We start from the raw sequence: 15964 nt of genomic DNA on the forward strand, positions 1-15964 counted from the left end.
CTTTCTGGACATTTTCATTTTGCATTTTATCTACATTAAAAGCTCATGATTCAGCCAAAGTGATCTTATTAGTCTTATTAGCATTTATAATTCTTACTTCCTATTCTGTTTAAGTGCAGACATGGAAATCACAGGTTATTTTCTAGAGTAGGATATTGCTTTGCCACGGTTAATAGATGGTAAAACGTAACAGATTAGTAAGCCATGTTCGCTGACCTGTGGCAGAAATCAGTTCAGTGTTATTTTTTCTCTCACTGAATAGTGGCAAGAGTCCATGCAGCTGCAGCAATAAAGGAATTTCTGATAGGGTTTTATAGGATGAAACGATATTCTGCCTACAGGCTTCAGTAGTGATCATTTCTACTCCTTGCAGTACTGTTTTATGGCCACCGAGTGGCATCAGGTTCATTACTAGAAAGTAAAAACTATTCAGAGTATCTTTTGTGTGATCAAGGAGAGGGAGGGAAATAAAATACCAATGACCACAACAAAGTGACATGAAAGAAAATCTTAGTTTGGGCCATCAGCATGTGGCAGTGCCTACACTGCAGCAACGTTTACCGCTGTGCCTGCCACTCATGTAAATAAAACCAAGTTTTCTAAAACGCCAGCAATGCTACCAGTCCTATCATGTGGCAGATCTGGCAATGGCTACCTGAATCTTTACTCAGATCCTCAAATACATACTGCATCCTCTTCTGGGAGCTCTTTGCTGCACCTGAAGCATTTCTTTCCAAGGCAGAGTTAGCTAGTGTGAAGGTGAATCACCAGAAGACACCCTTGTAGCCATTAGGTGGGAAACATGTTAACTGACACGGCTACATGAGAAAGAAGTTCTAGTGTACTTTCTACCTCCAGTACCAGCAGGAAATAAGAGGAAATAAAAAGTATTTCTGAGCTTGCTGCTAACCAGGGAGAGATTTCTGAGATTCCTATGCATTCAAGGTAGAAATTCTCTGTCTCACCAGTGTATAGGACAGAGGCACCAACCAAAGAGAAATCAGATCAAGGAACATGGTCTGTGTAATAAAAGGGTAAGAAATAAGAAAACTTAAAATTGGCCATTGATTTTCCAGCTGTCCCAGATGTTTCAGAAATAATTTAAAGATAACAGAGGATAAGCACCTCTGAAATAATCCTTTTCATCCTTGGATCAAATATGCTGATGCACTCACACTCTAGCAGTGTGAGAGAATGGTATTAGTTTGCAAGCTAGTTATATTTGGTGTGTGATTGTGTGTGTTAACCTAGTTATATATTTGTTCTGTGTTTTTTTCTGATTTTAAACTGTAAGGACAGATCTGTCTTCCCTCATTTTGAAAAGGGGAGAGAAGCAAGACCCAGGAAACTACAGGTGAGTCAGTCTCACCTCTGTTCCTGGCAAGATCATGGAGCAGATCCTCTTGGAGAGAAGTGGATTTGATGGATGGACCATTCGGTGGGTAAGGAATTGGCTGGCTGGTCACACTCAAGGAGTTGTGGCCAACGGTTCAATGTCCAGGTAGAGACCAGAAACAAGTGGTGTTCCTCAGGGTCAGTATTGGGACCGGTGCTGTTTAACATCTTTGTAGATCTCATGGACAGTGGGATTGAGTGCACCCTCAGCACGTTTGCTGATGACACCGAGCTGTGTAGGAAGGGATGACACACTGGAAGGAAGGGATGCCATCCAGAGGGACCTGGAGAGGCATGAGAGGTGGGGCTGTGCAAAGCTCATGAGACTAAGACTAAGTGCAAGGTCCTGCATCGCAGTCAGGACAATCCCAAGCACAAATAGAGGCTGGGCAGAGAATGGATTGGGAACAGCCCTGAGGAGAAGGACCTGGGGGTGCTGGTTGACGAGAACCTCAACACAAGCCAGCACTGTGCACCGGCAGCCCAGAAAGCCAACCGTATCCTGGATGCACCAAAAGCAGCATGGCCAGCAGGGCTGGGGAGGTGATTGTCCCCCTCTGCTCTGCTCTCGTGAGACCCCACCTGGAGCGCTGCGTTCAGCTCTGGGCTCCCCAGGAAAAGAAGGACAGGGATGCATTCAAATGACTCCAGAGGAGGCCACAGAGATGAAGGGTCTGGAGCAGCTCTTCTATGAAGGCAGGCTGAGGGAGGTGGGGTTGTTCAGCCTGGAAAAGAGAAGGCTCCAGGCAGACCTTACAGCGGCCTTGCAGTACCTAAAATGGGCCTATGGGAAAGCTGGGGAGGGACACTTTGTCAGGGGGTGTACTGATAGGACAAGGGGAGGATAAGGGGTAATGGCTTGAACCTAAAAGAGGGTAGATTTGGATTAGATATAAGGAAGAAATTCTTCACTCAGAGGGTGGTGAGGCCCTGGCACAGGTTGCCCACAGAAGCTGTGGATGCCCCATCCCTGGAGGTGCTCAAGGCCAGGCTGGATGGGGCTTTGGGCAACCTGGTCTGGTGGGAGAGGTCTCTGCCCATGGCAGGTGGGTTGTAATTAGATGGCCTTTGAAGTCCCTTCCATCCCAAAATATGCTGTGATTCTATGACTCCATGATTTCTTGTTGGTAGGCTAATTAAATAAATAAAAACAAAAAACTGAGCATGCTGTGCATATAAGAAATGTAAAGATGGACTGATTAGAATTCGGCTGTGTTGCTTGGGTGTAAAGCTCAATATTGACACAAAACAGAAGCCTGACCTGATTCTCTTGCCCAAGGAATGTTAGCATTACCTCAAAAAATATCACTCTAGACACTTGCTGGTTAGCTTCCCAGCTTCCAGATGTGCCAGAGTATATTTTGGCAGGATTAATTGTCCTTTCCAACATGATACTCATAAATTAATACAAATATTTTCTGAATTTTCTTCAGAAAACATTCCAGCTATTAATGAAGTTGCCACATTTTTAATTCTGAAACAGCTGCGAAAGTTTGAGATCTTAGCATGTTTGTCTGCTGTTCTTGATGCCTGCCTTCAAGCATGTCATAATTGATCTTGGATGTACAGTTGTTCTTAGTCAATTCCAGTCAAAGCTGAATCCACCACAGAGCATTAGGCAATAACAGAGAGAAGTAATGAAGAAAGTTGGTTTTAAAGTGAGTGCACGTTCAAATCCTTATTTCCACAGAGGGTGACATCAGTAACCTTTTACTCCCTAGATCTTATAAAAACTGTGGATAACCTGAGCTGGAGCTGTCATGCCTGATTCACTTGATGCATTCATTTTTATGGCAATTATGCCAATTTAATTTTTGAAGAGAAGGTATGTGTACCTAGCACAGAAACATGGCCTGGTTTCCCACTGATGAAGTTATTGGTAAATGTGGGATATGTTTATTTCTCAATTACTGTGATTCTGCAGGCCTTGACTTGGAATGTAAAGGTGGAGCCTTAGGTAAAAAAGGGCAGGCATTACTTAGCAATCAGCGTGCCTCAAAACTCATACACCTGTACTCTATTTCCTAAAACAAGGGAATTCGAACTATTCCTATTCTATGGATTGCTAGATTTAAATTGCCTTTTTTAGACAATCTCTCAAACTCAAGTCTATGCATCAAAATGAAGTCAGGTTAAAATAGCAGTCTTTGCTGCACGCAGAAATGGACATTCCCATTGTCTGCTGTAATCCAACCTTGCCTGTGATTTGTGGTCATCCACTATATCTAGAAGATTTGGTCACTTGACTCCTGGGTGCTCCATTTTTTCATCCCTGTTTAGGTTTCAGCCTTTGCATAGCACATCATGTGCTCTAGCAGCTTAATGCAGCCCAGGATCCTGTTGGCCACCTTTGTGTCATGCTGCTGACTCATGTTCAACTTGGTGTCCACAAGGACCGCCAGGTTCTTTTCCGCAGAGCTGCTTTCCAGCTGGGCTGTCCCCATCATGTCCTGATGCCTGGGGCTGTTCCTCCCCAGGTGCAGGACAGCTTATTGAACAGGGATGATTTCTAGAGTGGGCCTGAAATCTTATTTTTCTCTACCTCACAGCTGCATCATTAGATGTATCACTCTATGCCTTGTTCACAGGACTTAGGTTCCAGCACTCTGCTCACAGGATCGAAGAATTGTTAATGTTCATAGGGACCCCTGGAGACCATCTGGTCCAACCCCTCCTGCTCGAGCAGGGACACGTAGAGCAGGTTGCACAGGACCATCTCCAGATGCCTTTTGAAGATCCCCAAGGAGGAGACTTTACAGCCTCTCTGGGCAACCTGTGCCAGTGCTCAGTCATGTGCACAGTACAGAAGTGCTGATGTTTAGATGAAACCTATTACGTTTTAGTTTGTATGCAACTCTTGAGTAGATGGGATCACCTCCTTCGATCTGCTTGTGATTGCATAATGCAGCCACGGATCCTGTTGGCCACCTTTGTGGCACATTGCTTGCCCTTTTTCAACTTGGAGTCCACCAGGACACCCAGGTCCTTTTCTGCCAAGCTATTTTCCAGCTGGGTGGCCCCCAGCATGTCCTGGTGCCTGGCATTATTCCTCCCCAAATACAGGACTTTGCAATTCTCCGTGTTGAACTTCACGATATTCCTGTCAGCCTACTTCTCCAGACAGTCGAGTTGCCCTTGTTAGGAGCATGACGCTCAGGTGAATCCAACACTATCCCCAATTTTGTGTCATCTGCAAATTTACTGCGTGTGTGCTCTACCCCATCATACAGATCAGCAATGAAGATGTTAAAAAGGACTGAACCCAGGCTGGACCCCTGGGATACTCTGCTCATTACCAGCCTCCAGCTGGACTTTGTACCACTGACCACTACCCCCTACGTCTGGCCGCTCAGACAGTGTTCAACCCGCCTCACTGTCTGCATACCCAGCCCATACATCATAGCTTCTCTGTAAGGATTTTATGGGACACAGTGTCAAAGGCCTGACTGAAGACCAGGAAGACAATATTCACTACGCTACCCTCATTGATCAGGCTGTTCATTTCATTATAAAAGCCTGTCAGGCTGGCCAAGCAGGACTTTCTTTTGGTGAATTGCTGATGACTACTGGTAATTTTCTTCTCCTTCACGTACCTGGAAATGGTTTCCAGGATTAGCTGCTCCATCACCTTCCCAGGTAATGACGAACTGAGGTTAGGCTTCTCTAGTCCTCCTTCTTGCCCTTCTTGAAGGTAGGAGTGACAGTCTTTAGTGTCTTATCTAATTCACCATGCTTGACTAAAAATAATTATTGTGTGGTCTCACAATGATATCTGCCAGCTCCCTCAGCACTTGTGGGTGGATCCCCTCATGGCCAGTTTGATTAAGTATTGCCCGACCTGATCCTCTTTCTCTAAGGACACATCTTCCTGCTGCAGTCTTTCCCCCTGGTCCAGGGAAGTCTACTAGCAAAGACTGAGGCAAAGAAGGCGTTCAGTACCTCAGTATTTACACTGTCCTGTTCAGTCAGGTTTCCTGTTTCATTCAGCAGGGGGTCCACATTTTCTTTAGTTGTCCTTTTGTCACCTTCTCTTGTTCCAGTCAAGGTTCAGAGATGGCTTTCCCTTCACTATCGGCAGTACTGCGGTGCTGCTCTATTCCTACAGTGCTACATGGCTGCAGTGTTGGTCGTTATAATGACTTGTGGTTCAGCTCCAACAAGCACTGTAGGATGGCAACAGCACCTTCTCTCTTCTCTAATTACATATATGATTCCCCAGAGTGTGAGCTCAATAAAAAAAATCTTCACCTTCCGTATTTTTATCTCTGTCGTTATAGTTAATTGACCAGTCTGACTTTGTTCTCCAGAAGGTGATAGTCTGTTCTGGACCTGGAAGCCTACTTCTGGACCTGAGAGTCTGCTGAAATTAGGCCTACTACTGAAGACCTACTTCAGCTAACTTCCTGGGAATTTTCCAGACAAATTCCATGTTACCAGTAGTCACTGCTAGCTAGTTTCAAGGTGATTGCCAGAAATGGTTGGCAATACATTCCATAGATATTTCTGTTACTTTAACTGTTATTGCATTAGTATAATGTATTATTATATTAATTAGGAGTTTCAAATGGGGCTAAAGCCCACTGAATTAAACACAGTATCAGTATACAACAAGAGAAATATGCTTGCTTTCTCTATACTTACTCTCTATAAACAAAAAGTCAGGAGAAGCAGTGGTCTCAGCAAGGTCATCCCCCAGGTTAGGAGAAAACCAAGGCACCAGAGCAACACATTCTCTGGATTACACTATTTACCATGTTTAGCTCCTTTGTCAAATCCTCAGCAGCCTGATCTCACCTAATACCTGCTGAACAAGTGAAGAAAGGGATACAGTAAGACCTCGTACAGTTCAGATCACCATCCAACCTAAATACCTCTATGATTCTATTCCCCTTGCAAGAAGTCCTGCTGGATGCACTGTCCTGTGTGTGCTAGATCCACTAATAGGGCATAAGCACAGGTCTTTAAAGTTCATTAGATAACAGCAGATTTTAGATGTTTTGGTACCTTCAAATATCTGGCCTGAAGGTAGAACAGGGTCTGGAATTATGGTTTGTCTGTTATCAAGCTATTTGTTTAATCAGATGTATTCATGTACAATATATAAAAATACCCTTTGGTTTGGCTCATATCTGATAAGCTTCTATGTTTCCCAGGGAAAAGAACAACAGGGGATATTTCCATGTGTATTATGAACAGAGGCTCCAATCAGCATGTGGTAATTTCAAAAAGCATATTTTATACATTCACACTTAATCTGTTAATACTGCCTTCCTGATTTTTTCTGTGCTTCTTCGCTTAGTCATTCCACTCACAGTTTTATTTAGAGCTGGTTTTGTTAAATACTGATATATATGTATATTATAATACACTACTACACGTTCAGCGAATGAGATCTCACATATAGAGGAGCAATGCTAGCAAGATACTAATTTCTACCCTATCAAATAACCTCAATGTAATCTCCTCTCTGAAATGCAATGCAAATGCAGCTGAGTTCAAGACTGAACCTGAGATGACAGCTTTAAGACAGTCATTTTTCCTCCTCCATTTGCTTTCATAAAATGGTGTCCTGAGATATTCTGCTTAGGGCTGCAGGACTGAGCGAATAGTCTGCTCTGCATGAGAAGGGGGAGCTATGCTATTTAAGGTGGAGTACAGAGCAAATGTCTTTCTTCCATTTTTCCCTTTTCCTCCCAATAGCAAATAATTTATTGTCACCAGAGGCAGGAGCTGTTTCTCAGAAACCACCATTCTGAATTTCTGCCTGAAAGGGGTGCAGAACGAAAAAAAAAAAAAAAAAAGAAAAAAAAAAGCAGACATTAAGGAAATGCTTAATATTCCCACCATACTCTTTTGGGTAGTAAAAAGCAATATTCACCAGATTTTTTGGGACAGCAGGTTCAGGCCCATCTCTTGCAGGAAGTGTTGCAATGTCCCTTTCTCTCTCTTGTCATCTCTGCAGGTTTGCACATACACACTGCACTTTAGTGATGTGTGATAATGAGATGCCTCCTTCCAGCAGTTACCAGCTTGGAAGACAAAATATACTTCAGGTCTGTCTGTGACAAATACAGTTAGCAGAGGCAATGGTAGAGCTGTGCATGCTCACACCATTCAGAGAACCTGAGCTCACACCAGTGCTGCAGCAATGTCAGTATCCTGAGCAACAACCAGGGCTGAGGGAGGTGATCCGTATCCTATTCAGCCACAGCTGGAGTGTTGTGTCCAGCTGTGGGCTTCCCAGGGAGAGATGGGGCTACTGGAGAGAGTCATCTGGAGGTCCACAGAGGTGATTAAGGAACTGGAGCATCTTATCTAGGAGAGGCTGAGAGATGGGACTATTCAGCCTGGTGAAGAGATGTTTAAAGGGAAGCATCAATGAGTACAAGTGTACATTGGGAAAGGATGTAGAAGGAGCTAGACTCTCCTCAGAAGCACCCATTGAGAGAACAAGAGGCAAGGGATACAAATTAAAACTTGAAAGTCCATCTAAACACAAGAAAAAAAATACTGTGAAGGCAGCCAAACATGGGAACAGGTTTCATTCTCAGTCTGTGGAGATATTCAAAGTCTGGCTGGGCATCCTGATCTAGGTAACGTGGCTTGAGCAGGCTGTTAGACCAGACGATCCCAGGAGGTCCCCACCAAATTTAACCATTCTGTGATCACCTAAACTCTACAATAACGTTGCTTTAATCTTACACAATTTTTCCATAACCTTTCTGTGTTTCCTCTCAGGGCTGTTCCCTGAACAATTCCAGCTGCAGCAAAGCAAAAAGCTGGTAAAACAAGGCTGGGGGCACCCGTCATCTCCTGCAGGGGGGGTCCCACATTTCCAGTTGTGTGTGCCTATCTGCAAACCCACTGCCCAGCTTCCAATAAATTTCAAGTGCAGCCCCAGCCTGGTTGGACAGATTTGCGTGTGTCAGAAGCTGTCTAGTGCCATAGCTACCACCTGACCAACAATTTGCAAACCGTACTTCAGCTACGAGGTACTGGGAAGGATTAGCTAAGGAGAAAGAAAAGCAACGTTCAACAGGAAACAGGCTTTCCATTGTGCCCCTTCATTGTATATTCTCCGTGCTCCCTTTTCTGCTCTGTAGCGCAGGCCAGTTTGGGACACTCTAAATTGTCAAGAGCAGCAAGGGGTTACCCCGAGTGTGCTTTGTCTGACAATACAGACGGCTTTTTTTGTTAACTGACTTGAACCCATTGTCCGTGCTCCCCTCTCCCACCCCCTCTCCTCTGTCCTCAGCACCCTCATCCCCAGCCCAGCTCACCCTCCACAGATCCCTTGCAGTGTTTGGGTTCATGAAGTACAAATTAGCATAATCAGATTAGCTGCATGGGGTTGTAGAGCTGAAAGGGAAGAAAAAGAAAAAGTGGTTCACAAAGAGAAGCCCTGAGGAGGGCAGAAGGGGGTGATATTGCTGTTGTGCTGTGGTGCTGAAAACTTGCACCTGCATCGCAAGCGGATCCTCTTCTCACTGAGGACTCTTAGATGGTATTAACGCATGGGAATCAATTGAGGGGAGGAGAAGGGGGCACAGAGGAGAGGAGAGGAGAGGAGAGGAGAGGAGAGGAGAGGAGAGGAGAGGAGAGGAGAGGAGAGGAGAGGAGAGGAGAGGAGAGGAGAGGAGAGGAGAGGAGAGGAGAGGAGAGGAGAGGAGAGGAGAGGAGAGGAGAGGAGAGGAGAGGAGAGGAGAGGAGAGGAGAGGAGAGGAGAGGAGAGGAGAGGAGAGGAGAGGAGAGGAGAGGAGAGGAGAGGAGAGGAGAGGAGAGGAGAGGAGAGGAGAGGAGAGGAGAGGAGAGGAGAGGAGAGGAGAGGAGAGGAGAGGAGAGGAGAGGAGAGGAGAGGAGAGGAGAGGAGAGGAGAGGAGAGGAGAGGAGAGGAGAGGAGAGGAGAGGAGAGATTAATTGAATTGTCTGGACTGGGGATGTATGGTTTGCTGACAGTAGAAAATATTGTTTGATTCCTATTCATCATGGAGAGGAGATCAGCTTGGTAATCTGGCCTATCAAGATAAGAGTTTTAGAATTTCTGCAGGAGACTGATAAGAGACATAGTAAGAAAAAAGCCTCCTAACCGGGCGTGGAGTTTTCTTTTTGTTGCTGTTGTTTGGTTTCTTTCTTTCTTTTTTTTTTTTTTCTTTTATTTTCTTTTCTTTTCCTGGGCATTTTCTGTGTTAGGCTTGCATTGCTAAGAGTAGTAAACAATCTGTTTGATTGCCTTAGTGCCTGCCCTAATTATCTCCATTCTGCCCTTGCTGGGAGAAGACCCTTCCCAGAGGACTCAAGACACAAATCCATAGCCACAGGTTTTAAACGCAGCTAAGGGCTTGGGGCCTTATATCCTTATATATTCAGGAACAAAGATGAAATGACTTGAAGGTGCCTGACTTAATAAGAGTCTTCAGATACCTTCCAGAAAAAGCTCCGTATCCAGAAAGCACCCCGGAAAGCAGTCAAGACAACACTACAGTGTTGTTTTTATTATTTTACCAACACTTTATTTTTTTAATAAGCAATTAATTTAACAAATATATTGCTAACTGAAATACAAAATGTATTTAGATATTCAGAAATATAATCAGTATTTGTCTGCATTAGTTCAGTAGCCGGTGCTGATGAGAACCACTCTGGCAATGTTTGAAATTAATGGGAGATTTTACATCAGGGATTTCAGAATTATCTGACAATTTCACTTATCTGTTGATATAGCAGAAACAACGTGGGTTTTTTTCTTTTTTCTTTTTCTTTTTTTTTTCTGTAGATGATATACAGAGCTGTAACACAGAGGAAGTCTACACACCCACATCAAGAGTAGTGTCCATTCAGATGTACCAGAAATGCAAGGATCATCCTGGACGCTTTCTCTCACTTTCACTGACATTTTCTCTTCTTTTCATTCTTGTCATTTTCCTTTTCCCTTAATCTGAAAGATTTCAAAGGAAAAATTTGTGTTCTGCCATTTGCACGTGACCTTACATGAACTTTAACAGCCTTCAAGGAGGTGGTGAGGGGAACACAAACACATACGCTTTCTAATCTGCTCAGCTCTGCAATTAAAAATTGATGGGTGAAGTCTGCCTGCAGAGGCTGCCTACCACGAGTTTCTGTCCCCGTCTTGGTCTAGGGAATACCCGCTGGCCTCCTGAGTGAACATGCAGAAATGTGGCCTGGGAGGCAGGCCCATCCTCTGCCAAACGCGTTGGCTGGGCGCGTTCGCCAGACAGCAGCTAGCCACTCTCTGTGCCTGTAAAAATGTTGGAGAAGGGTTTCCTCCGCATAGCTCAGGAGCAGGAGGCAGAACGGGCAGCTCCCTTCTGCACCACGCTGTTTCTGTCGCCTTTCAAGCAGTGGGAGCTTTTCCCACCCAAGCAGCTTGTGCCAGAGCTGAGTGTTTTTGGCAAAGCCAGCCTGTCAGGCTCACTTGCTGCGGTGAGCCAGCAGCCATCCTTGCAACTGGCAGCGAGCTGTTCCCGTTCAGACCCACAGAGATCACTGCAGAAAGCTGTTACTCATCTCATAGCAGGGCCAGATACGTCCTTCTGAAACAGTTTTTACCCCACAGGCAGTAAAGCACTTTGGGTCACAGTCAGTTGGCCTGAGTTCCTGAGCCTGGTTGGCTCGGTGTAACAGCCTGCACTCCGAGTGCTTTTAGCCACTGAAGTTTCCTCTTTGAAATCTTCAGGTCTTTCCAGTAGATGTAAACCCTTGTACAGTGTGAATTTAGTACTGTGTAGTCTTGAATTGTGGGATTCTGTAGATTATATTTTATGTGGTTGTACATCTACATATCAGGACACAGTAATTCTGCTGTGATTTGAGGAAGATGTAATCTCAGCTGCTGTTAGCCCTCCTCAGCTCCAGGAGCTGAGCACTGCTGTCTTCAAGGGTTTGCCAAATACAGTCACCAAGAGAAAAATTGATGCTATAAACCAATCCCATTGTAAACTGTAATCTGCATCCTCAGTTCCCTTCTCTTAAGCTCAGGCAGGTTTCTTGGGCATTGTGCAGAGGTATTTCATGGCTAACCTTGGGTGTTGGGAAAGATCTTCCCCAGGTCTGAGGTATTCAGTGTTGCTCGCAGTACCCCCAGCCAGGTGTAATGGGACAGAAAGGTGGGTGCACAGAAACTTCTCCATCCCTGTCCTTGTGAATACCTCTCTGCATTGCCAACATGAGAATTAGAAGTCCCACCTGGGGCCCGGTGCAGTCCATGCTGAGATTCACAAGTCTCACTGACTTCTGCTCTTCATCCTGAGCCACCTCCGTGCTGTTTTGTGGCATTGACACTCAGCAGGGGAGATGTAGCCACAGAAAGGATGGTGGCTTTTCATTTTCTTTTTTCCCTGGGAGGTTCCTTTTCCAAAAGATGCTCCAGAACAGGGACGTACTACAGGAGACTCAGTTGTGCACTGTAGGGTTTGCAATCCGTGGCAGCAAAACAAGCCATGGAGAGATGGGGTGTGCACACACGGGAAGGCGGCTGGGGGAGGATACAATGGGATGAGGCTATCTGTGTTTCTCAAATAAAAGACCTGGACCAACCCAGAGAGCAATGAAAACACTCCCCATGGCTTACTGGCAGAACAATAATGAATAAATCCAGCCAGATACATCCATTGACCAGACAGGGGTAATCTCTACCTTCTGTAACCCCTATACTTGTTTGAGCTGCTTCTTCCACCCACCTTCTCCCCTTCGATTCTCTCAGCACCTGCTGTCTTAAAAACACAATTACATCCCTGGAAACTGATGGATTTAGGCTCTGTCAGTTTGTCTATGGCCTTTAGATTTTAAGACTGGCTCCCAAGTGACCCCTGCCCCACAGGTCAGTAGTTAAGTCTCCCATTCTCTCCACCTCCTTTCATCACCCAGCCTTCAAAGAACAAAAGTCAGATCTGCCTTGCTCACACTACTTTAGCCGTGGTCACTGCATATCATTCCCTACCAGCAAAGAAATTTGTGGGAGACAGTTAGATATGGGAATATAAATTACTAGGTGGTTCCTGAATCATGTCTTTCTGAAGCATGTTGGTGCTGCAGTGCCCACTTCTTGTTCAGAGCAAGATGTTGCAGTGCTTCTCTAGCTTTGCTCAACCCAAATATCCAGTGAGCGCTTCATTTACGATCCATAGCCACAAAGGAGGTACTGAGAATGTGCTCAGTTCCTGTGGCATCAGTCCCCCCAGGTTCTGTGTCAGCAGGGGAGTGGCACTTCTCTGCCAGCAGCCAGCCTCTAAAGAAACTAGTCCTCCTTCCACCTGAAATGCAGAGGTATATTCTTCTGTTGATCTTGGTGGAAATTCAAAATAAAGGAGAAGGCATACAAAGGCGTACAAAGAACTTCATGGGACGGGGGTAGTGCTGTTCAGCAGTTCACACAACCCGTTTTAGGGCTGCTACTTACCACTAGGAGACTCAGGAGGGGCCTTATGGCTAGGGACACTTTTGTCATTTGCACTGAGATTTTGCCACTGCTGCAACAAGAGACATTTTCAGCCAGCTTCACGTGATGTGGTAGACCTCCATGCCACAGGTACCATTATCTCACAGCACAGCACCATGATTTTACCATGCCCACCCCCAGAGGAAGAGTGGGCACCTGATGCTGAGTATGCCGACTGGTTCAGCATTACTTGCTCTCTGCAGAGGACACTCTCTTAAGTTGATGTTGCCATGCACGGTGCAAATACATATTTTAAAGGTCACATTTGCTGATTTCATTATTTTTAAATAGAATCTCTCGGGTCAACATCTTTCTCAGGCACATATTACAAAGAAATATCTGTCTTGGTGTTTCATAGAATGAGAATCATAGCATGGTCTGGGTTGGAAGGGACCTTAAAGACCATCTCACTCCAACCCCTCCCGCCAGACCAGGTTGCCCAAAGCCCCATCCAACATGGCCTTGAACACCTCCTGGGATGGGGCATCCACAGCTTCTCTGGGTAACTCGTTCCAGTGCCTCACCACCCACAGAGTAAAGAATGTCTTCCTTATATCTAATCTAAACCTACCCTATCACTACACTCCTAGATAAGGAGTTCCCCTCCAAAGAGCAGTATGGGACATCCAGTTGAGAAAGAAGCTGAAATTGTCCCTGTGTCCCAGTGATTTTCTGTCTTTTCCTCACAGCTTTTTCATTTGTCACCTGAGTACTCCCTCTCCCCCTCCCAGCCCTGTTTTCAGCTGGGGATTAGGTTGTTCCCACCGGGTGCTAGCCAGAGCAGCTTTACATCCCAAGCTCCTCTGAACTTTGGAAGAGTTTTTATATCTGAACTTGTGCTCCAGTCTGAATCCAGAGATTGTACTTATTTAAACATTTCTGGATAACAATAGACTCAAATCAGAGTTCACGTTAACTCTTCAGGATTACTTCTGCTTTTTAAAATGGAGTTGGCTAAAATTTTCTGAGTTGTAAATATTTGGAAGACAGAACAGTATTTCACAATTAAATTTTACTTATCTGTATTTTTCAAGTGCTGGTCAAAATCTTCCTCATATGTAGACTGAAACAGATTTCCACCAAAAAGTATAAATTATAATAAACAAAGAATTTCTGTCATTTCTCATCATCTGTTAGTATTTCCAAGTTGTTCCTTAGGAACAAGAATCTTGCATAAGTGCTGAGTCGTAGAATGATTCTATACTGGAAATTATACTGTGATGTTTCTGATATCCTCTACCAAATATTACAAAAAATGTAAAATTGAATTTTAGAGGCTATAAAGACAAAGATAGATTTGTTTCTTAAATAATTTATTTGGAATATATTAGATGTTAAACATATAGCACAAACTATGATCAGGTGGTGCACCATATTTGTTCATGATCATACAGATAAGAAATCTGCAAAACACAAAGAAAAAAGATATGACAAAAAAAAAAAAATCTTTGGTAGACAGAACTAGTCAAACACAAGTGGAACATAAGAGTAAGAAGCTCCTAAATGGAAAGGAGAACAAAGAAAGTGTTGATATGAACCAAAGCAATAACAAGAAGGGAACTTTTTAGGATAAAAAATATATAAGCATGTTGTGTTACAAAATAGACAGGTTGTCTTTCACCTTCCCTCGGTAATAACTCCTCTTACAAGATGTTCTGACTTGGTGATGTGTGTTTCCTAGGATATCAAGTGGGTGATGGACCGAAGAGCACCACCACACCTCACCAATAAGTACCTTGATTGACGTGGACTAATTTGTCTTGCTGTAACTCCCAGCAAGTAAATAGAGAGCTAGGACTTGGCTCATTACCTCTGAGGCTCTGTGCAGAAGAGGCTGCGATTCCATTTGGTGACATTAGAGCAGGCAGAGTTGGCAGTGCTAATTGCACAGGCCATCCAAGAGTCTCTCAGTGTGTTTTCACTTAGCTGCTCTCCAGCACAGTCCTCAGCCCTGATAGCTCGGAAATGCAGAGATAAGCAAACCAAAGACTCACAGTGTTCAGAAACAAAATGGCACAGTCACCAACCCTTTCAGATTTTTTGTTTTTTAATTTTTGGATCAGTTTTCCACTGACTCCTACATCCTACAGCACCAGCCCTGAGCTGCCCTCATGAATAAGCGGAAACAGCCCAGGGAGATGCCTTGGCACATGTGAGCTCCATTTATTCACTTGTCATGAATATATATATATTTTTTCTAAGTATTGAAGTGTACCTGGGTCCACATGGAAAGAGAAAAGACTTGTGTCAGTGGGAACAGGATCGGAACAGGATCTGCTTACACCTGGTGTCGTTTTTTTCTGTTCCTCTAGAAAAGGTTTATACTCTTCAGAGGCAAACCAGATCTTTGCTGACATAGATCAGGAAAAATCTGCATCCATAGTTCAGGAAATTGAATTGATTTGTGTGCAACAACCCACAATGGTCACCCCTCGTGAGACCTCTCTCAGCCTGCTTGTCACCTAAATGCCCAGAGCAAGGTGGTTGTTCCCTGTGCCAACAGGGACCAGACTGTGCTGGTCCTGTATGTCCAGCAGCTTCTGCCAGACCCAGACTGCACCCACTGCTTCTGCACCTCTGAGTGGGAAGGGGCACCTCTCACTTGCACTTCCAAGAAGGTTTTCTCAGCGCATCACTGAGGCCTTTCTCCTGGGACCTCTTTAAACAAATGTTTAGTTTTGTTTAATAGCATATTTCTCTAATATGATGGATTCCTCCAATCCAGTGAAAGGTGTGGCCAGGTTCAAGGGCTAGGACTTGTAGTTTCAAAAAAAAAAAAAAAAATCAAGCTGGAAATAAGATTTGGAGGTTCAACAGTGAGAGACAGTAGCTACTGGAACCACAGGTGAATGACTGGAGCAAATGTCCCTCAAAAATTGTTCGCAACTGAGGTCAGATGTCGTTCTTGGAAAAATTTTGTGGTACGGTCAGGATTACTTGAGCTCAGTAGCTTTTCCTCAAAATAGCGTGGGAGAACAACCTCTTTCCTTGCCAGAATCACTGGATGAATTTCTTTCTAACAGAGATCAGGGCAGAATGCCCTTCTGGCTCGGACCCTGCTGTGGCAGTGGTGAGTCCTTCCAGGCTCCCAGGGTCTGAGAGTTCTCTCTCTGG

Source organism: Anas platyrhynchos, chromosome Z, assembly GCF_047663525.1.
Source record: "Anas platyrhynchos isolate ZD024472 breed Pekin duck chromosome Z, IASCAAS_PekinDuck_T2T, whole genome shotgun sequence".
Classification (NCBI taxonomy): domain Eukaryota; kingdom Metazoa; phylum Chordata; class Aves; order Anseriformes; family Anatidae; genus Anas; species Anas platyrhynchos.